This window comes from Delphinus delphis, chromosome 17 (assembly GCF_949987515.2).
Source record: "Delphinus delphis chromosome 17, mDelDel1.2, whole genome shotgun sequence".
Taxonomy (NCBI): Eukaryota; Metazoa; Chordata; class Mammalia; order Artiodactyla; family Delphinidae; genus Delphinus; species Delphinus delphis.
Window position 1 is genome coordinate 32,650,367 of NC_082699.1, and position 22,668 is coordinate 32,673,034.

Below are 22,668 nucleotides of genomic sequence, written 5' to 3' on the forward strand. Positions count from 1 at the left end.
TCATGGAGAGAGACTTTGTAAACCAATTCCCACATGACTCATTATGTGACTGTTGAAAAAGAGAAACCTAGCTCTTTTCCTGTGCTTTCAACCAGTTATCTTCTTCAAAAATCTGTTTGGATTGTTATACCTTAATCTTGCCTGGCAAGGGACTTATGGGAAGGTTCTTATTGTTTGAAAGTTTGGTGCCAGTATCTGCAAAGAAAGAAGAAAGATGTGTTTATGAAACATCCCAATAGTGAAGGTGTGTGAAAGCAACTTTTGAAAAAGTTAATCTGTCAGAGTTTATCCGTATTATTACATTTTATTTTATTCATTGAAAATAAATAATTATCAATGAATCCTTTCTAGATTTTCTAGTTTCCCAAAGTTCCCTGTATTCACATTCTAAGAGGAAAAATGGTATTTTAACTCACTGCTCTCCACCTTATATTATTTATAATCACTCCTCGTGACCTCTTCCTTCCAAGAAACTTGATCCTGAGAAGTGTCCTTTGTTTGTCTTTGTGGAATAAGTGATGAGGATGCATCCTGGAGACCTGTGAGATGTTTAACTTGTGGCATAATGAAACTAGGATGGAGAGTTCTGGAAAGATCTGGAAAGGTGGCTGGTAGAGTGTGGCCAGATGTGGTGGGAGAAGAGAGACGTACAGAGAGAGGGAGAGGAAATTTTCAGAGGGAGAAAATGAAACAAATAATTAAATAAGTTTTGTTGTGTGGTGTGGGACGCAAGCCTTTCTCTCCCCCTTTCCTTCACAATGTCTTTGTTAAAGACTGTGTTTTTCATTAGTTTTACTAAGATAGGATTTGCTGTTTTGTTTGGATACTGAGAATGGACCCATGGAAACAGTTACATTTGGGTTATCTCTGACTGTCTTTAATGAAGAACATAAATGTTGGCCACACTATCTATGCACGTGCTATCACCATGCCTTTTTTGTTCTCTGTTCATATATCTAAGTCCTCTTCTTTCTTTAAGGTCAATCTCAAATCTCATCTGAAATGTACATTTATTGATAGATTCAACCCATAATGAACTGTCCCTTCTTTGTCCTCCTTAGGCTCTGATTATTTACAAAAACTCATTTTTGAACTTAGAAACTGTCCAATATGATATATTAGTTATTTCACCAGCATATGTTATATCCTCAACACAATTATACGCTTTTGTGGGGCTGGGATCATACATTCTGTAATTTTTCTCAGTACTTACACTTACTTTGATAAAAAGCGCATTCATTCATCTAAACATCATTTATTGGGTGTTAATTAAATATCTCAACTCAGTAAATATTGTTTGAATGAATGCATGCATGAATGAGGGAGTGTGCAATAGGTAGCCTAATGTACCGCCCAATGTGAGAAAACCAAAAACATAAACACAAAGGCAAGCCAAAAAGTGGACCAGGACTTTCTGTAAAATATCCTGCTTTTTGTTGGATGATGCCATGAAAATCAAGATGCTCCTGAAAGGTCTTAATAGCTGACCAAGAATAGTAAACAATTGAAATTCTCTCAGGCTTCTTCAACCCTATCACTGGACACATTTATACCTCTCAGGAGTGGTATTAAAAGAAGAGATTAATAAAGCTTTTATAGATGAGTTGATAAATCTCTAAATATTTAAGTCTTCATTGCCTGCTAGGTTTTCTCTATTTTGGGTTTCCAAAAGATTTCAATAAACCACAGGATAATTAAAAATTAGACATTATCTTTCTTACCTTGATGTTTTTTGATGGTAAACACCTTTTTATTGTCTCCATAGTGCTGCCTAGTTTCCACCAGTATAGTACTTAAGTGAATTTTGCTCTGGATGTTGAATATTACTTAAATAACTAAAGTAACTTCCTCAGAATTATTATTCTATTCTGGTTAGGATACTATCTGCTCTGGTTTGTTAAAATTTCCCTTTAGAGTGGTTTTAATTTTGTTTCTGATAGGGTCCTAGGATTTATTGCCACACCCATCCTGCATCTGTTTTTCTTTGAATTACTCTCCTTGCAGTTTCTGATTCATACAGGGCCTTACAGGTTAGTGACAACCTGGCCATCACAACGCTGGGAAGGAGAGGCCTACTTTTCAGAGGTGTTGATGTTTTCTGTACCTGAAGGTTTTCAAGAGATATCAATCTTCCTCACCACCGCCCTTGGCCCTCTTAATGGACTAAGCAGTTCCTCATGAAATTTCTGTAGGATATCTGTACCAACTTCTCAATATTGTTCCATCCTGAGTCTATAAATTCCTGGCCTCAAGGTAATGTTAGATTTCTAGCTCCAGCCCCTATTTACATAAGGCCTATACTAAGGAACGGAACCCACAGACATCAGTCCGCTCTTCTTTCTCTGGATTTAATTTCTCTGTTACTTTCTGAAACATGCAGGTGTTCCTTTCTTTCTTTTAATCTCAGCTATGTCCTTTTAACTTTTTCAAAATTGACCCAGAATTTACGTGTGTCTCCAGTAAGAGTACATTAAATTGAGCTTAGTCTGCTATTCTACTGGCATATTTGAGATCCAGATAATTTGCTACTTCACTGGATTCAATGACCTGTATATTTCAGGCATCTAAAACTCACCATGTTCCAAATTTCCCTCCTTATAGTTAGTAATTTTCTTGGGAATCTGGATGACATAAAATGGAATAAAGTTAGTGAGTGGCCCAGGAATGCCTGAAAGTTTGTTTGTCAGAGTGGCCAGGGAAAGTTAAGCAAGGAAGAAAAGCAAATGAAAAACAGAATCCCATTATTATGGCTGAGTTTACTCCCAGGATTCCATGCAGAGCTCTCTGTAGAGCTGGGTTGGGTTATAACTTATGCCAGAGCTCTACGTGGGGCTGACACCATCTCATGCCAAGCTCTCAGTTCTGGGCTCACGTCATCTCTGGTCCACTCTGTGGAGTGGAAACTTTGGAGGAATGGCCAATGTGTTCCGCGGCGTAGGAAGAGGGAAATTATGAATGTGACTTTCTAAATTGTGGAGGAACTAACCACTGTAAATGTGCCTTGAACTATGTTGTTTAATTTGACCAGTCAGATCAATGACTTTCCCCTTGAATGAAATGCTGCTACGTATATGAGCAGAAAAACAAAACTGGTATAAGGAATAGATAGCTAGTGGGAAGCTTCCGCATAGCACAGGGAGATGCGCTCGGTGCTTTGTGACCACCTAGAGGGGTGGGATAGGGAGGGTGGGAGGGAGGGAGATGCAAGAGGGAGGAGATATGGGGACATATGTATAACTGATTTACTTTGTTATAAAGCAGAAACTAACACACCATTGTAAAGCAATTATACTCCGATAAAGATGTTACAAAAAAAACTGGTATAAGGAGATGGAGAGACTGGGAGTCTTATTTTCCCACCAATTAACTTTGCCTCTGACCATGACCTTCCCTTTGAGTCTCCTAGACCTTGGGGATGATCGCAGCCCCTTGGGTTGGGTGACGGCAACCCCATCTTCACTAGAACCTCTATAGTTAACTTTGATTTTTCCCACTCCGTCTATCCATCCCGTGTATGCAGTCAGACATTTGATCATGGACTTTTCCTGACAAAATATGCTTGAATATAACCATTTCTTTTCACTCCCACTGCTACTGCTCTTGTCACTGCCTTAACTAGGGCTTTATCTTTAAGTTCTTTATATAAATATATAAATATCTCTATATAAATACAATATACAAATAAATAAAATATAATATTAATTCTGATGATTTTAAAGTCTTTTCTTGATAAAGACTTTTCCTGATAAAGACACACAATATCTTATATAAATATTTTTGTATTATCTGTTCTTCTCTTAGAATTTTAGCCATATGATTCTATCTCTTGGTTTGTCTAGAACTTTTTGATTGAATGCTGGCTATTTTATTTGGTTTTTTTTTTGTTTTTCTCAGTGCAAACGTTGTTTTGCTTCAAAATATTTTATTCTACCTGGAAGTAGCAAATCTTCAAATTACAATTTTTTAAATGCTTTCAAATATCAATACTATAGGTGTCACAAAATCTAGAAAAATGACATTTAAAAATTAACTACTGCCAGATGTGTCTCTATAAACCTTTTCCCCCACTCTTTTAGCTATATATTCTTTAACTGCCTCCTCATACGACAGTTTATGTATTTTCGAAATAAAATTTTAAGAAATAAACTTTGTAGTTTTTAGACATAGATTTCTTGTAGCATGGTTGATTAGAATTTGCTTCTAGTTATTAATAGTTTAGAAAAGTTTATTTCAGCTTCACAATTTATTATTGATAATGTCACATTAATTTTCATTGTTAACTTTGAGAAAACCTCTATGGATTACTTCCTCATAAGTATTTACTATTATAAATGCATTACTGATTTCAGTACTGCTATAGGTTTGTGCATTACAGGGATTCTGATAAAATACTCATTCATACCATTCCATTACACACATTGTTGATGGAGTATATTCATTCATTCATTCATTCATTTATTTATTTATTTTTGGCTGTGTTGGGTCTTCGTTGCTGTGCGCAGGCTTTCTCTACTTGCAGGGACTGGGGGCTACTCTTCGTTGCGGTGCACAGGCTTCTCATTGCGGTGGCTTCTCTTGTTGCAGAGCACGGGCGCTAGGCACGGAGGCTTCAGTAGTTGTGGCTCGCAGGCTCAATAGTCGTGGCTCACGGGCTCTAGAGTGCAGGTTCCGTAGTTGTGGCACACCGGCTTAGTTGCTCCGTGACATGTGGGATCTTCCCGGACCAGGATTCGAACCCTTGTCCCCTGCATTGGCAGGTGGCTTCTTAACCACTGCGCCATCAGGGAAGCCCCTGGAGTATATTCTTGACAGAAGAAAATTTCCGTTTTGACTAAGCATTGATGAGAACTGAATCTTTGACTTATCTTTCACATGCCTGATGATTGAAATAATTTTCCACAGATTAGCTTCTGGTTTTGTACTTTTCAGTTCTTTTTTTCTTCTTCAAACGCACATGCTTTGCGAGCTGTGAAGTGCAAGACATGGCTATATTGTAAGGTGGTTTTTGTCCTTATGCTTCTGTGTCTTGTGCTAGGTTAAGTCAGTAGAGTAGTCAGTATGAGTACTGGAAGTTATTCCTGTAATGCGATAGTATATAGTCAATTACATATGGCGGTGTCTGAAAATCACATAATAGCCTCACTTAAAACATCTCCTTAGGGCTTCCCTGGTGGCGCAGTGGTTGAGAGTCCACCTGCCGACACAGGGGACACAGGTTCGTGTCCCGGTCCGGGAAGATCCCACATGCCGCGGAGCGGCTATGCCCGTGAGCCATGGCCGCTGAGCCTGTGCGTCCAGAGCCTGTGCTCCACAACGGGAGAGGCCACAACAGTGAGAGGCCCGCGTACCACAGAAAAAAGAAAATCTCCTTAGCCAGATTTCAAAAAAGCCTGTGGCCATTCCAATATGATCCAACATAGCGGAATATGATAGAAGGAAAATTGGCAAAGAAAGAGACGCTGGTCTTACCTGATGGAAGTTAAAATATCTCACTTTTGACAATTTTGCAAAAACTTATAATTCCATGAACTAATTTCTAGGGTTCTTCATAGGACCTAAAAAGGAACCCATAGAGTTGTGGAACAACAATAGAAGCTGCTGTGATGAGAAGCCCAGGCACCGCAACAAAGAGTAGCCCCCGCTCGCCACAACTAGAGAAAGTCTGCACGCAGCATTGAAGACCCAACGCAGCCAAAATAAAAATAAATAAATAAAGATAAATTTAATTTTAAAAAAGTAATACTCAGGTTTGAGGCATGAGAAGTATGATGAGGAGAAATTAGCTAATCCTTTCAGAACTTTTAAAATATCAAACTCAGTCTCTAAGATTTTAGCATTATATACAACATTGGTTACTTATTAGTGGTTTGGGAAGGCCAATTTAAAATTTTCTGATCTTACTGTATTGAAATTCACGGCCCTAATGTTTTCCACATTGACTATATGAATGATGAAGTAAAGTCAATCATGTATTTCCTTTCCAACTGGACAGAAAACAAAATTTTAAAAAGTGTTTGGACTACTGACTTTTGATTTCTTCTAAGGCAAGTGTATAGGTAATTTTTATTCCCTGGTTAGGAGAAAAATGGTGGAAGAGGGCAGGGTTAAGAATTAAGATTTCAAGAGCGTGAGAGGTAGACGGCCAACCAGAGTTCCTAAGGTTCGGTGCCTGGAACTGTTGCTGCCGCTTAAGCCTGCCAAAGCAGTGGTATGGCTGCTGCCCTCGTATTTGCTACCTCTAGAAACATTCTTGCCAGTAGTGGCAGCAGCGGGACTCAATTACCCCCTTTTCTCACTCTCTCCAGAAGCTCCAGATGGCGTCTTCTGTGGGCAACGTGGCCGACAGCACAGAACCAACGAAACGTATGCTTTCCTTCCAAGGGTTAGCTGAGTTGGTACATCGAGAGTATCAGGCAGGAGATTTTGAGGCAGCTGAGAGACACTGCATGCAGCTGTGGAGACAAGAGCCAGACAATACTGGAGTACTTTTATTACTTTCATCTCTACACTTCCAGTGTCGAAGGCTGGACAGATCTGCCCACTTTAGTACTCTGGCAATTAAACAGAACCCTCTTCTGGCAGAAGCCTATTCGAATTTGGGGAATGTGTACAAGGAAAGAGGGCAGTTGCAGGAAGCAATTGAGCATTACCGGCATGCATTGCGTCTCAAACCAGATTTCATCGATGGTTATATTAACCTGGCAGCCGCTTTGGTAGCAGCAGGCGACATGGAAGGGGCAGTACAAGCTTACGTCTCTGCTCTTCAGTGCAATCCTGATTTGTACTGTGTTCACAGTGACCTGGGGAACCTGCTCAAAGCCCTGGGTCGCTTGGAAGGAGCCAAGGCATGTTATTTGAAAGCAATGGAGACGCAACCGAACTTTGCAGTAGCTTGGAGTAATCTTGGCTGTGTTTTCAATGCACAAGGGGAGATTTGGCTTGCAATTCATCACTTTGAAAAGGCTGTCACCCTTGACCCCAATTTTCTGGATGCTTATATCAATTTAGGAAATGTCTTGAAAGAGGCACGGATTTTTGACAGAGCTGTGGCAGCTTACCTTTGTGCCCTAAGCTTGAGCCCAAATCATGCAGTGGTACATGCCAACCTGGCTTGTGTATACTATGAGCAAGGCCTGATGGATCTGGCAGTAGACACCTACAGGCGAGCTACTGAATTGCAACCACATTTCCCTGATGCTTACTGCAACCTAGCCAACGCTCTGGAAGAGAAGGGCAGTGTTGCCGAAGCAGAAGAGTGTTATAATACAGCTCTGCGGCTGTGTCCCACCCATGCAGACTCTCTGAATAACCTAGCCAATATCAAAGGAGACCAGGGAAACTTTGAAGAGGCAGTTCGCTTGTATTGTAAAGCATTAGAAGTCTTCCCAGAGTTTGCTGTTGCCCATTCAAATTTAGCAAGTGTATTGCAGCAGCAGGGAAAACTGCAGGAAGCTCTGATGCATTATAAGGAGGCTGTTCGAATCAGTCCTACCTTTGCTGATGCCTACTGTAACATGGGAGACACTCTAAAGGAGATGCAGGATGTTCAGGGAGCCTTGCAGTGTTATACTCGTGCCATTCAGATTAACCCTGCACTTGCGGATGCCCACAGCAATCTGGCTTCCATCCACAAGTATTCAGGGAATATTCCAGAAGTAATTGCTTCTTATCGCACTGCTCTGAAGCTTGAACCTGATTTTCCTGACGCTTATTGTGATTTGGCTCATTGCCTGCAGATTGTCTGTGATTGGACAGACTATGATGAGCGAATGAAGAAGTTGGTCAGCATTGTGGCTGACCAGCTGGAGAAGAATAGGTTGCCTTCTGTGCAGCCTCATCATAGTATGCTCTATCCTCTTTCTCATGTCTTCAGGAAGGCTATTGCTGAGAGCCATGGGAACCTCTGCTTGGATGAGATCAGTGTCCTTCATAAACCACCGTACGAACATCCAAAAGACTTGAAGCTCAGTGATGGTCGACTGCGTGTAGGATACGTGAGTTCTGACTTTGGGAATCATCCTACTTCTCATCTTATGCAGTCTATTCCAGGCATGCACAATCCTGATAAATTTGAGGTATTCTGTTATGCCCTGAGCCCAGATGATGGCACAAACTTCCGAGCAAAGGTGATGGCAGAAGCCCATCATTTCATTGATCTTTCTCAGATTCCATGCAATGGGAAAGCAGCTGATCGCATCCATCAAGATGGTATACACATCCTTGTAAATATGAATGGTTATACCAGGGGTGCTCGAAATGAACTCTTTGCTCTCAGGCCAGCTCCTATTCAGGCAATGTGACTGGGCTACCCTGGGACCAGTGGCATGCTTTTCATGGATTATATCATCACTGATCAGGAAACTTCACCTGCTGAAGTTGCTGAGCAGTATTCTGAGAAACTGGCTTATATGCCCCATACTTTCTTTATTGGTGATCATGCTAATATGTTCCCTCACCTGAAGAAGAAGGCAGTCATCAATTTTAAGTCCAATGGGCACATTTGTGACAATCGGATTGTGCTGAATGGCATCGACCTCAAAGCATTTCTTGATAGTCTCCCAGATGTGCAGATTGTCAAGATGAAATGTCCTGATGGAGGAGACAACGCAGACAGCAGTAATACGGCTCTTAATATGCCTGTCATTCCTATGAATACTATTGCAGAGGCAGTTATTGAAATGATTAACAGAGGACAAATTCAGATAACAATTAATGGATTCAGTCTTAGCAATGGACTAGCAACTACCCAGATCAACATTAAGGCTGCCGCTGGAGAGGAGGTTCCCCGTACCATTATTGTAACCACACGTTCTCAGTACGGGTTACCGGAAGATGCCATTGTGTACTGTAACTTCAATCAGTTATATAAAATTGACCCATCTACTTTGCAGATGTGGGCAAATATTCTGAAGCGTGTGCCCAATAGTGTACTGTGGCTGTTGCGTTTTCCAGCAGTAGGAGAACCTAATATTCAACAGTATGCACAAAATATGGGCCTTCCCCAGAAGCGTATCATTTTTTCACCTGTTGCTCCTAAAGAGGAACATGTTCGGAGAGGCCAGCTGGCTGATGTCTGCTTGGACACTCCACTCTGTAATGGACACACCACAGGGATGGATGTCCTTTGGTCAGGGACACCCGTGGTGACTATGCCAGGAGAGACTCTTGCTTCCCGAGTTGCAGCTTCCCAGCTCACTTGTTTAGGCTGTCTTGAGCTTATTGCTCAAAATAGACAAGAATATGAAGACATAGCTGTGAAACTGGGAACTGATCTAGAATACCTGAAGAAAATTCATGGCAAAGTCTGGAAGCAGAGAACATCTAGCCCTCTGTTCAACACCAAACAATACACAATGGACCTAGAGCGGCTCTATCTACAGATGTGGGAGCATTACGCAGCTGGCAACAAACCTGATCACATGATTAAGCCTGTTGAAGTCACTGAGTCGGCCTAAATAATGACAGTGTGCACAGGAGAATTACCCTGTACCTGAGCCTCAACCTTCTGGGGGAAAGGGAACTACTTTTTCCTTATCTGTACAATACCATGCTGCAGATGGGTGACAGACAATGATAAGAAATAACACAGCCAGACTTGCTTCCTGCATGATCATGATCACGATAGGGAGAGACACAAGAGATGGGAAACTGCTGTTCCACAAGGAGTCTCCATAGAATTTTGCAGCAGCCAGGTGTCTGGAAGGTCTGGAAGGTAAGTCTGGAAGGTCTGATCTCCCTTGGTCTTCCATGGGATGGATGGTTAGTGTGGAAGGGAGATAGAGATTGCCCAGCCGTTTTGTGATTATCATGGATTGATTGAGTCTTCTGAATTAATATTTTTCTTTATATTTTGGGTATTGGAGCTTTTAAAAATGTTTGGTTTCAGGTATTTTTATTCATGTGAAGTGTGTATGATTCTCTTGAGATAAGCTTTTAAGCTAAAATATTCCTTGTTTTAGTTTCTGAACTCTACAGATAAATGGGGACTTTGCTGGTGTAGTCTTTTTATAGGTTTTGTAAACCACTTGAGCCTATATCAGTCATTTTAGTGTCTGACATAATGTTCGGAACTATCAGTGCTTTGTTGGTTTATAGATGATGGCTTAAATTCTTTTCCTGGTCCGTTTCCTTCTTCCCTTCCCCCCACTTTAAAAATTCTCCTGTAACTTGGCTAACAAAAAACCAAGTCTGATTCAAAACCTCCCAGAGTGTTTCTCTTAACCGCATCATCTGGTGCCAAATGAAGATTCTTAGTAGTGATTATTAATTCTGAAGGGCACAGTTGTGGTACTGTCACTGATGATAATAATAATGGATTTTTGGCCTAGAGTTTTGACCTATTTCACCAGTGTTTTACCGTTGACTGCCCCTCTATGCTGCTTCCAAAAGTGATAGTGTGTGTTAAGATTTTTACTTTCATTTCTAATGTTTGTTTGTTTTTTTTAGTGAGTCCTGTTCTACCTTTTTCTTTCAGCAGAAATGAAATCCCAGGTAAGTATAAGTATTCAAATATTTGATCAGTAAGTCACAGTTATCTCCAGTACATTAAATAACTTTCATCAAAAAACATGTTATAGGTAAAAAGCTCTGAAGGACCAGCTATGTATATGATAATTATGTTTCAGACCTTCTAGGGTATTATATATAATAACTTGTCTTCTGGACGTGGTCTTGAAGTCTTTATGGATTCAGTCTCAGTAGTAGCGAACTGCACTGCTACTTGGTTTGGAGTACAAATTAGACTTTAGCCCTCCTGGAGGTTGAGTTTTTGGTATTGAAAACCATAGGAATGAAATTATTGTATTTCAACAAAGGATCGAGGGCTTGAGGCTTAAACAAGGCAACATACGTGTGGGAAGCAGTCAGCCTTGAGGGCAGGTAAGGACATGCCAGGCATGCGGCCGCTGCTCGAAGGGACTGTCCCTACTTGTTCCCCTCCTTGTTCCATTCCATGGGAGATAAATCACCAGAGCCCAGAGATCAGAAAGAATGTAAAATGAGACAAGCAAAGCTGTCTCCCCCCTGCACATGCAGGTTATTTTTGATGCTTCTGGGTTTATGGGTTTCCTCCCAGGGAAGTTAACCTTGAGCCGAGACAGTCTGTAGATAATGTAAACCACCATCTGGCAACCTTCCGATTTCTAGTCTATATAATCTGCAACTGTAGCATAATAAAATTTGCCTTGCAACCATCAGTTGTCTTGGTCCTTCTGACCCCATCCGTCGGTGCTACTTCAGTTCCTTACCCCTTCCCTTCTGACCCTGGGCGGTGAGATCCTCTTTCTCCGGCTGGTCCGCGGCAAGTGGCACTCGAACAGGGACCTGAAGCGTGAAGGCAATTAAAAGAAAAAGAAAGTGCAGGTAAGAGAACCCTTATGCAAAATATGTGTGGCCACCAGTAAAAGTGAAACGAACAGAGGCATAAGGCAATAGTCAGAAGTAAAATAAGATGGGGCAAAAGGGCTCAAAGATGTATGAATTATTTGCTCAGGTTTTACTTTTGATGCTTAGAGCTCGGGGTAATAAAGTTTCTGAACTTTATTGTTGACTGAATTTTTACAGCATATCCATGGTGTATCTCCCTGGTTTCCTGATGGCGGCTCTGTTGACATAGAAATCTGGCAGAAAGTTGGAGAAGATTTAAAAAATTATTACGAGTCTCGAGGGCCTACTCATACTCCTGTTGTTACATATAGTTTGTGGAATCTGATAAAAATATGTTTAGATTCTTCTCATGATAGTGTTGATTTGAATGTAAAGTCAGAAAAACATAAGCCTCTGACAGAAGGAGAGACTGTATTATCAACTACTGTGTCGCCACTTCCTAAACCGAAAGAGCTAATTAATTTAAATATTTTAGATGAAGAGGAACATTTTGACTTAACAGATGAGGCTTGTAAACATAAAAGAGAGAAATATCCTGAGGATGATTTTCTAATGGCTGTGATAGGTAAGTCAGTGAAAAAGCTGCAGGTTAATAAGGACTGTCTTCCTCAAAAACCTACGTCTGTAAAAATGCTCAGTCCCTTGCAGCGCGCTGTACAAGGAGCAATAAAACGAGGAGAAGATCCTATTTTCTGTTGTCCCGTCATAGAAAAACCTGATCCTAATAATCCTGAACAAGCTACTAGGGGGCATCAGGCTCTCCCTTTGAAAGTTTTGAAAGATTGAAAATCTGCCTGTGCTCAATACGGGCCCACTGCTCCTTTTACTACTGCTATGGTTGACAGGAGAAGCTCTTCCCCCCGCTGATTGGAAGTCTATTGCACGAGCTTGTTTAAATGGTGGAGATTATTTAATATGGAAGTTTGATTTTTATGAACGGGCTGCTGAACAAGCAGAAAAGAATGCTGCCCATAATATTCCAGTTGATTATCATATGCTGATTGGGGAAGGACAATATCTTTCTTTACAAGATCAATTAACTTATCCCTTTGTTGCTTATCCTCAAATAAATCATTTGGCATTACAAGCCTGGAGGAAATGTCCTTCTACACACAAAACTGAAGATCTTTCAAAACTTAGACAGGGACCTGATGAACCATACGCTGATTTTGTAGATAGGTTGTCACAGGCGGTGGGGAGACTCATTGTGGACGGACTCACTGGTACAATTGTAGTTAAGCAACTTGCTTTTGAAAATGCTAATAATGAGTGTCAGGCTGCGATTCGACCTTGGAGAAAACGGGGAACATTGGAGGATTATATTCACCTTTGTGCAGACATTGGGCCTACTTATATACAGGGTGCTGCTGTGGCTGCAGCATTAACTAAAGTGGGGTTTAAAAACAATCAAAAGAAACCAAAGACTTGTTTTAAATGCGGAAAGGGAGGTCCTTTTCCTAGAGAATGTAGGTCTTTTAATTCTAACCCTAGTCCTTCCTTCCCTACTCAGAAACCTCCAGATGGTCAGAAAATCCCTGGTTTATGCCCTAAATGCAATAGGGGAAAACATTGGGCACAAGATTGTTGCTCAGTGGCCCACAAGGATGGGCCACCACTGTCGGGAAACTCCTCCCGGGGCCTTCCCCAGCCCCAACAAATAATAAGGGCAATGTCTGTGTATCCTCCTCAAATTATCAATCAGACATTAACCAAAAACAAAAACATACAATATCCTCGCTCTCCAGAGCAACACCAGGAAGCGCAGGACTGGAGCTCAGTACCTCCGCCCGATATGTATTAACTCCTGAAATGGGTCCTCAGGCCCTCTCTACGGGCATCTGTGGACCTTTACCCAAGCGTTTGATGGGACTATTATTGGGAAGAAGTAGTGTCACCATGAAAGGTTTAACTGTTATGCCAGGAGTCACAGATTCTGACTACGAAGGAGAAATAAAAGTCATGGCACAAACTATTAAAAATATAATAACTATTTCTCCTGGTGATAAAATTGTACAATTGCTACTTTTGCCCTTTGTACCTCATGGACAAATTTTACAACATCAAAAGAGAGAAACAAAGGCTTTTGGATCGTCTAATGCTGCCTACTGGATTCAGAAGATAGGGAAAGAACGTCCAGAAATGAAATGAACCATTAATGGAAAGGTTTTTTCAGGTTTGTTAGACACTGGAGCTGATGTCTCTGTTATGACGCAGATACACTGGCCTAAACGTTGGCCCATTAGTCCTACTATTACAGAACTTCACGGAATAGGACAAAGTTCTTCTCCTATGCAAAGTAGTCAGTTTTTTTTATGGCAAGATAGTGAGGGCCATTCAGGATATTTCCAGCCTTATGTTTTGCCTGGGCTGCCTTTAAACCTCTGGGGCCGAGATATATTAAAAGAAATGGGAGTATTACTTTATAGTCCAAACTCTCAAGTCTCTAATATGATGTTGGATCATGGATTTCTTCCCACAAAAGGGCTGGGAACAAATCAACAAGGAACTGTCTATCCTATTGATGTGAAAATAAAAAATGATAGACAAGGTTTGGGTTTTTCTTAGGGGCCTTGGATTCTCCACTCACTGCTGATCCAATTACTTGGCTGACTGATGACCCTGTATGGGTGGACCAATGGCCCCTCACAAAGGAGAAATGAGAAGCTGCAGAACAATTAGTGCTGGAACAATTAGGGCATTTAGAAATTTCCAGTAGTCCTTGGAATACTCCTATTTTTATTATCAAGAAAAAATCTGGAAAATATAGGTTATTACAGGATCTAAGAGCTGTTAATAAAACTATGCTAATAATGGGAGCTCTTCAACCAGGCCTACCCTCTCCAACAGCCATACCACACAATTATCATCTTTTAGTTGTAGATTTAAAAGATTGTTTTTTCACTATTCCTTTGTTTCCTGAAGATAGAAAACATTTTGCTTTTAGCTTGCCTGCCTTAATTTTTAAGGAACCCATGAGGAGATTTCAATGGAAAGTATTGCCTCAGGGCATGGCAAATAGTCCTACATTATGCCAAAAATATGTGGCTCAGGCCTTGACTCCTGTGAGAAAAAGGTTTCCATCGTTATATCGCATACATTATATGGATGATATACTTTTAGCCACTGATAATATTTCTTTATTAGAGACTGCTTTTCAATTTTTACAACAGTCCTTACAATCATTTGGCTTGGTCATTGCCTCAAAAAAACTTCAAAGACAATCTCCATTTTTGTATTTGGGAAAATATATTGATTACACTACTATTAGGCCTCAAAAACTGCAAATTCGAGTTGATAATTTAAAAACATTAAATGCTTTTCAAAAATTACTTGGAGATATTAATTGGCTAAGGCCTTCCTTAAAACTTACTACTGCTCAATTACAGCCTTTGTTTGATATTCTTAAAGGTGACTCAGATCCTTCTTCTTCACGCTCTATGACTCCAGAAGGATTTCAAGCTTTACAAATAGTCAATAGATCTATCAGTTCTACACAATTAACTAGAATTCATATTCACCTTCCAATTTTCTTAATAATTTGTCCAACTCCTCATGTGCCTACTGCCGTCTTATGGCAAACTGTTGGAATTATTGAATAGATTCATATGAAATCTATACCCTCTAAAGTTATTAACCCTTATTATGAACTTATTAGTAATTTAATAATGCAAGGTAGAACTAGATGCTTACAACCTATAAGTATAGAACCTTCTCAAATTATTATCCCTTATTCAGTTAGTCAACAAAATCGGCTTTTTCAACATAGTAATGAATGGGGTCTTGCTCTTGCAGGATTTTCAGGTACCTTGGAATGCCATTACCCTGCTGATAAATTGATCCAATTCGGCAAACTTAACTCATATCTTTCCTTCTATAATTAGGCAACAGCCTGTTCCTCATGTACCTTTGGTTTTTACGGACGGTTCTTCTTCAGGAGTGGCTACTGTAATCATTGACGACGGAATAAACCTCGTTAAAGAAACTTCCTTGACTTCAGCTCAACGTGTTGAACTGTATGCTGTCATTATGTCTTTTAAACATTTGCCTTCTATATCTTTTAATTTGTTTTCTGATAGTAAATATCTTATTAGCTTGTGATTTCTTCTGGAGACTGCGAGCATAGGACATACTAATGACCCTGAATTATCATCCTCTTTTCGTTTGCTCCAACAGCTTATTCGTTCCCATGATGGTCCTGTTGCAGGTCTGTATATCCGTGCTCATTCTAACTTGCCTGGTCCATTGACTAAACTTAATGCGACTGCAGATGTTTTAACTCGATCTAAACGTGATCTTTATCCTGTACATTTTCCTCCCAAGAATAGAGTTGAAGTTACTCCTCCTCCTCAATCTCTTTTCCCTAAAGCAGGACATGTCCCAATTTACCGTACTCCTCCTTTCCGTTCGTCATGCTGTCAAGAATGGCTAATATACTGCATTCATTATCTTCATACTCTTGATACTCATGGTCCATGTCCTGGACACCCTCATATTATGGTAAGTTATGATCAAACTGCTTCACAAGCAGCACAGCAGTTGCACGCTTTACACCGTCAGTCAGCGGCTACATTACACACACAATTTTCCCTTACTGGTGAAGCCGCCCCACAAATTGTTAAGCAGTGCCCACAATGCTTACCTCACCTTCCTGTTCCACATTATGTTGTTAATCCTCGTGGATTATTACCTAGACATTTATGGCAAATGGATGTTACTCATATCCCGTCTTTTGGGAAATTACAGTTTGTTCATGTCACTATCGATACTTATTCTGGTTTCCTCTGTGCTACAGCACAGACCGGAGAAGCTACTAAACATGTTATCACTCATTTATTACACTGTTTTGCTTTCATGAACCTTCCCAAAATTATTAAAACAGATAATGGGCCCGCTGCTTTTGCAACATTTTGTAATTCATTACAAAATTACCCATATTACAGGCATTCCATATAACCCTCAAGGACAAGGTATTATAGAACGTGCAAATAGATCTTTAAAGCTAACTATTGAAAAAATAAAAAGGGGGGAATTGTATAGAACAACGCCACATAACCTTATAAATGATGCTCTGTTTATTTTAAATGTTCTCACTGTTGACAAATTTGGCTGCTCTGCAGGGGGAAGGTTGGTGGCTGAGCCAAGACTGGCCTCTCAGTCTCCGGAGGTCCTCTGGAAAGATCCGTTAACCAGCACTTGGCGTGGTCCTGATCCTGTGTTGATTTGGGGACGTGGTCACGTGTGTATCTTTCCCAGATCAGCGCCTGGACCTTGCTGGCTTCCTGAGCGCTTAGTCAAGCAAATAGATGGCTCGCCACAGCTCACCTAGTTCAGAAGATGAAGAAGCTCTGCACCTCTCCGGAAAATTTGACAGTGTTGATTCAGAAGAAGAAGAAGAAGAGGAGACCACTTGCCAGGACGACTCAAAGGAGTGATGTTCCAACTTGGGGACAAATTAAACAACTGGTTTCATGAGCTCAAGAGTCAGTGAAACAACAGAATAATCCTGTTACACCTGTAACTTTATTTTTGGTTATGTTGGCAACCATTTCATGTGTTCCCTCTGTTAATGCAGCAACTTACTGGGCCTATGTACCTTATCCTCCACTATTACAACCCATATCTTGGTCTGAAGCAGAGTTTCCTGTATTTTACAATGATAAGTGTTTATGGGCCTCTTATTGGGAATATAAAACAAATCAATATGTCTGTAAATTATACTAACTGGTTTAGTACCCATCCTGTCTGTCTTAGCCCATTGAATCTGGAAACGGGGTGTGTAAAGGCTATTAGTTATGAGCATACAGATGTTTATGAGGGAACGGATCAATCAATTAGTTTGTCAGGCTCTCCAGGCATCCTTCGTTTTACAGGAACCAACATTACTCTTACATGCCCGGCTACCAGCCGACGAGAGGATCTTAAGGATACCATCATTTGGTATAAAATGGGCAAGCTATTAATATTAGAGGTCAAGTCTCATACGGCTCACCACTTAGGGATTCCGCTATTACTATAGCCAAGGTTACAGGTGATGATTCAGGAAATTATTTCTTTATGAAGCGTTTACTTGGAGGACAAGGGATACTTATAGCTGGACATGAGGTTACTATGCTTAACAGAAAATCAAAAAATCAATTGCCTCCCCTTATGACCGTTAACTTTCCTGGATCCAGTTTTGAACATTGCAATGCATCTTGGAATAATAACCAAATATGGTGTAGTATAGATTATACCAAGGTGTCAATTCTTATCTCTTCTTTTCCCATCATAGATAGGTTTATCACATTTCAAAAGAACTGGGATATATGGAAACTAGCTCTAACTTATTCCAATACACTTGTTATAACTTGTGTTGCTCCTCCATATACACTTTTGTGTGGTTCTATTAACATTGGTAATTCTTCCAAAGGAGGATATAATATTAGCTGTGTTAATTGTATTTTTAGCAGTTGTATGTTCCCTTCTGCAGGAACGCAATCTGTGCTTATACTAAAGCAACCCATGTATGTTATGGTGCCTGTACATCTGAGAGAACCTTGGTATGAAGATACTGGAGTACAGGCATGGGTGGAAGTCTCTAAAGCCTTGCAGAGGAGACGCTTTCTTGGGTGGCTAATAGTAAATTTACTTGCGTCGGCTGCTCTGTCTGCTACTGTGGCTACTGCCGGTCTTGCTCTTTCACAGAGTATTAATCATGCTCACTTTGCTAATCAGTTATCTCAACATACCAGTCTTGCTTTATCTTTACGAAGTCACATATATTTACGGATTAATAACAAGTTAGATGAATTTAAAAACGCAATTTTGGGGATTGGAGATCAGATGGCAGCATTAAAATTGAGGATGCGTTTAGCTTGTCATGCAAAGTATACATGGATGTGTGTTACTCCTTAAAGGTACAGTGACTGTATTTGGGAATGGGAAAAAGTAAAAATGCATCTTCTGAATGTTTGGTCAGATAATAATATTAGTCTTGATCTTAAGAAATTAAATGCTGAAATTCAGGATATACAAAATACACATCTTGATGATGTTTCGCCAGAAGATGTAATTCAAACTTTACTGGATCATTTAAAGTGGTTAAACCCTCAGTCTTGGATTACTGGAAGGTTGTCAGGATTTATTACCCTGGCCATAATTTGCCTATTATTGATAATAATCTTCTCATGTCTGTTTCGTATCCTCATGCAACAGTACACTACTCTCGGCACTAAACTTCATGGAATTATTTTGCAGCAAAAGTTAAAAAATAAAAAAGGGGGACCTGTGGGAAGCAGTCAGCCTTGAGAGCAGGTAAGGACATGCCAGGCATGCGACCGCTGCTCGAAGGGACTGTCCCTACTTGTTCCCCTCCTTGTTCCATTCCATGGGAGATAAATTATCACCAGGGCCCAGAGATCAGAAAGAATGTAAAATGAGACAAGCAAAGCTGTCTCCCCCCTGCACATGCAGGTTATTTTTGATGCTTCTGGGTTTATGGGTTTCCTCCCAGGGAAGTTAACCTTGAGCCGAGACAGTCTGTAGATAATGTAAACCACCATCTGGCAACCTTCCTTTTTCTAGTCTAGATAATCTGCAACTGTAGTGCAATAAAATTTGCCTTGCAACCATCAGTTGTCTTGGTCCTTCTGACCCCATCCGTCGGTGCTACTTCAGTTCCTTACCCCTTCCCTTCTGACCCTGGGCGGTGAAATCCTCTTTCTCCGGCTGGTCCGCGGCACACATGGATATATGTTTTTGTCTTGCTGTACTGCACCTGTGCTGTCTAGTAACAGATATTTTGTCTGCTAGTAGTGTTCTAGATTATGTCTTTCCAAAGCGCTGAGGCAGTGCACCTATTCTGTAGTTGCAGCTGATGCCTGAATGTAGCCTAGCTGACAAATTATTGATTAATAAGAACTTGAATTTCTCAAAGGTTTGTACTGTTAACCAAAATCTGAGCAAGGAGTCTCAAATGTAATTCTTAGCCAGAATTACATGTTAATGAACCATTTAACAGTGTGAATCAAGGAACATCAGTGTAAGGATTTCTTTTATTTTTTACCTGCTTGAAATATCAGTTAAAGTTTGCCAGCTTGGTTGCAGATGAACGGGCGTTTGAAGTTCACCAAACTACTTAATGTGGGATAGGATAATAGACTTCCAGCGCCCTCAAGGCTGTGACCTTGCAGCCATTTTACATAGCACATCCTCCTCCTATAGGGATGAACCTTTCCCTGGCCCGAAAAGTAGCAGCTCTGTTGAAGCTTTGCTTATTGTAACAGGCTTTTGTTTCCAGGTTACATGTCTGTGGAAGACTTAATTCTGAATAGAGATATAGATATTACTGGAAACTAATTGTTTTTTCTATTATACTCTGATTTATCAAAAAAGTAAAACATTTAAACTGTGCTACAGAAATTCAGAAGTTGTCTTGCAATCTTTAAACAATAAATGAATGAGTTGCCCTTAAAAAAAAAAAAAGGATTAAGCAGTTAAGCTGTTGGTCCCACATCAGACAAATTTTCCTATACCTTCTGTCAATATTGTTAACAGAGACTGTTATTTTATTAATCCTTATGATCCCGTGATTCTTTCTTTCATGTTTCAGGGCACAGCAGGTGAGAGAGTGGATTTGTTAAGCTGGGTGGGTTTATCCTTCTTTTATGCGTTCATTCAATTTTATGTTCATTTACTTATTGTACACACATGGCAATAGAAGCTGCTAAAGCAATCATTGCTATTCTGCAAAACAACAAGGCACAGAAGCAGATGTCTTATTTCTGAGATTTCTCCCCCCAGGATTATTATGATTAACGATCCTTTCCCCCCACTCCCTGGAGAGGACAAGGGGCTGCTCGCTGGAGGTTTTTTAATGACTTGGGGAAAGGCTCAAATATCCCCCCATTATGGTAATCCACCCCAGGGGCAAACCACACAAGAATATTATGAATTTATTTTATTTTTCTATCCTTGCAAAGGTAATACTCAGCTCATTAGAATATGAAAACTATACTGTCAAATTTCAGAATTACATGGATGAAGAAAATCACCAAAGTGGCATCATATCACGTGTGTTATAGTTGTATTTACTATATTGACTATATTAACTATGTTGTGTTAACAATATATTGTATAACTATATATTGAAAAGGCAAAATGCTGTAACTTATTTCAGAAAAAATAATTATGTTGGCAAACCCCAAATTGTACACTGTAGACAGGTCCTAGGAAAAGAAGATTTAATTCATAGTGGACAAGAGGTTAGCTTCTGTTTTCAGCCATGTGCTATTTCAAGAATTAAATGTCATGAATAATACAGGATATAAGAGGAATAGTCTAAAGACGGGAAAGCACATTTTGATTAGGAAAGAGAATTTATGGCTTAAGTCTTTTTTTTTTTAAGGAAAACTGCCTTATTACTATGAGATAAGAAAATTGTTTCCTTCTTTTCTTCCTTGCTTTCTTCTTTTTCTTTTTTTTAACCTTTTTAATTTTGGATATTTGACCTCTAAGCTGAGATGACTGAAAATGCCTCCTCTGGGCATCAACCTTTTTGAAAGACTTTTTCCCCCTCCCTAAGGGCTATTTGTCTCTTGGAGGCATTGCCTACATTACTCACCAAGAGGCAAGCATTTGTCCTTGCACTAAATGCTGACATCTCCTGATAAGAGGGAAGCTGCAAAGTAGAAGAATTGAAGGTCAATATGTTGATAGTGGTCTCAAGAGCATTGATGTACATTTGTGTATTGGGGAAGGGGAGAGAAGCTTGAGAGTGGGCCAGTGGGGAGGGGTAAATATTTTGTGATGCTGTCTACCTATGGGCTTATAAAGTTTACAGCTGCATTAGGAGGACAAGCATTACCATTAGCATGAAAAGTAGGGCAGACCTCAGTTGCAAAAGCTTCTAGCCATACACATAGGGCAATACGTAAATGATACACCTTATTGCATTCACCCATTCACCCTCCCCTGTTCATGCTAATTGGAAATTTCAGTCCATTTCAGAGAAGTAACATAACTATCGATCATTTTCCCTGGCACGAATCTTCCTAGAGCTCACGCACTAGCCCATGTGTCTTAGATTTAATATCTGATCACTAGCTGGATTGAAGCCAAGAGGTGGTTCCCAAAGTTGCTGCACATGAGAATCACCTGGGGCACTCTGAGACCTCCCTGTGCCCAGGCTCCTCCCTAGACCTACTGAATCAAAATCTCTGGGGCTGGGACCCAGACACCAATGTTTTTCTTAAAAGCTCTTTAGGTAATTCAAATGAGCAGCAAAGCTTGAGAAGCAGCCCAATAACGGGAACAAACTTATTTCACACAGATAAAGTGGGGGCAATTCATATGTTAAAAGAACATGAATATATGTCCATGCCTCTCTCACGCTTTGTCACAGTTTACCCTTCCCCCTCCCCATATCCTCAAGTCCGTTCTCTAGTAAGTCTGTGTCTTTATTCCTGTTTTACCCCGAGGTTCTTCATGACATTTTTTTTTCTTAAATTCCATATATATGTGTTAGCATACGGTATTTGTCTCTCTCTCTCTGACTGACTTCTACACTGTTGGTGGGGATGTAAATTGGTGCAACCACTATGGAAACACTATGGCAGTTCCTCAAAAAGCTAAAAATAGAGCTACCATATGATCCAGCAATCTTACTCCTGGGCAAATACCTGGACAAAACTATAATTCGAAAACATACATGCACCCCTATGTTCACAGCAGCACTATTTATAATAGCCAAGACATGCAAACAACCTAAATGTCCACTCACAGATGAATGGATAAAGAAGATGTGATATATATAAAATGGAATACTACTCAGCTATAAAAAAGAATGAAATAATGCCATTTGCAGCAACATGGCTGGACCTAGAGACTATTATACTAAATGAAGTAAGTGAGAAGGAGAAAGACAAATACCATATGATATCACTTATATGTGGAATCTAGAATATGATACAAATGAACTTATCCATGAAACAGAAACAGACTCACAGACATAGCACACAAACTTGTGGTTCCCGAGGGGAAGGGGGAGGTGGGGGAGTGATGGATTGGGAGTTTGGGATTAGCAGAGGTAACCTATTATATATATGATGGATAAACAACAAGGTCCTACTGTATAGTACAGGGAACTATAGTCAATGTCCTGTAATTAACCATAATGGAAAAGAATATGAAAAATTGTATATATGTATAACTGAATCACTTAGTTGTACAGCATAAACTAACACAACATTGTATATCAACTATACTTCAGTAAAATAAATTTTTAAAAAAAGGAAAAAAAAATGT

The 22,668-nt window shown here is 40.0% G+C and overlaps 1 pseudogene; it reads left to right on the forward strand.

Moving 5' to 3' along the window:
- The first annotated feature begins 5,342 nt into the window (after positions 1–5,342).
- Positions 5,343–9,455, forward strand: LOC132413107 (UDP-N-acetylglucosamine--peptide N-acetylglucosaminyltransferase 110 kDa subunit pseudogene; annotated as a pseudogene).
- The last annotated feature ends 13,213 nt before the right edge of the window (positions 9,456–22,668 follow it).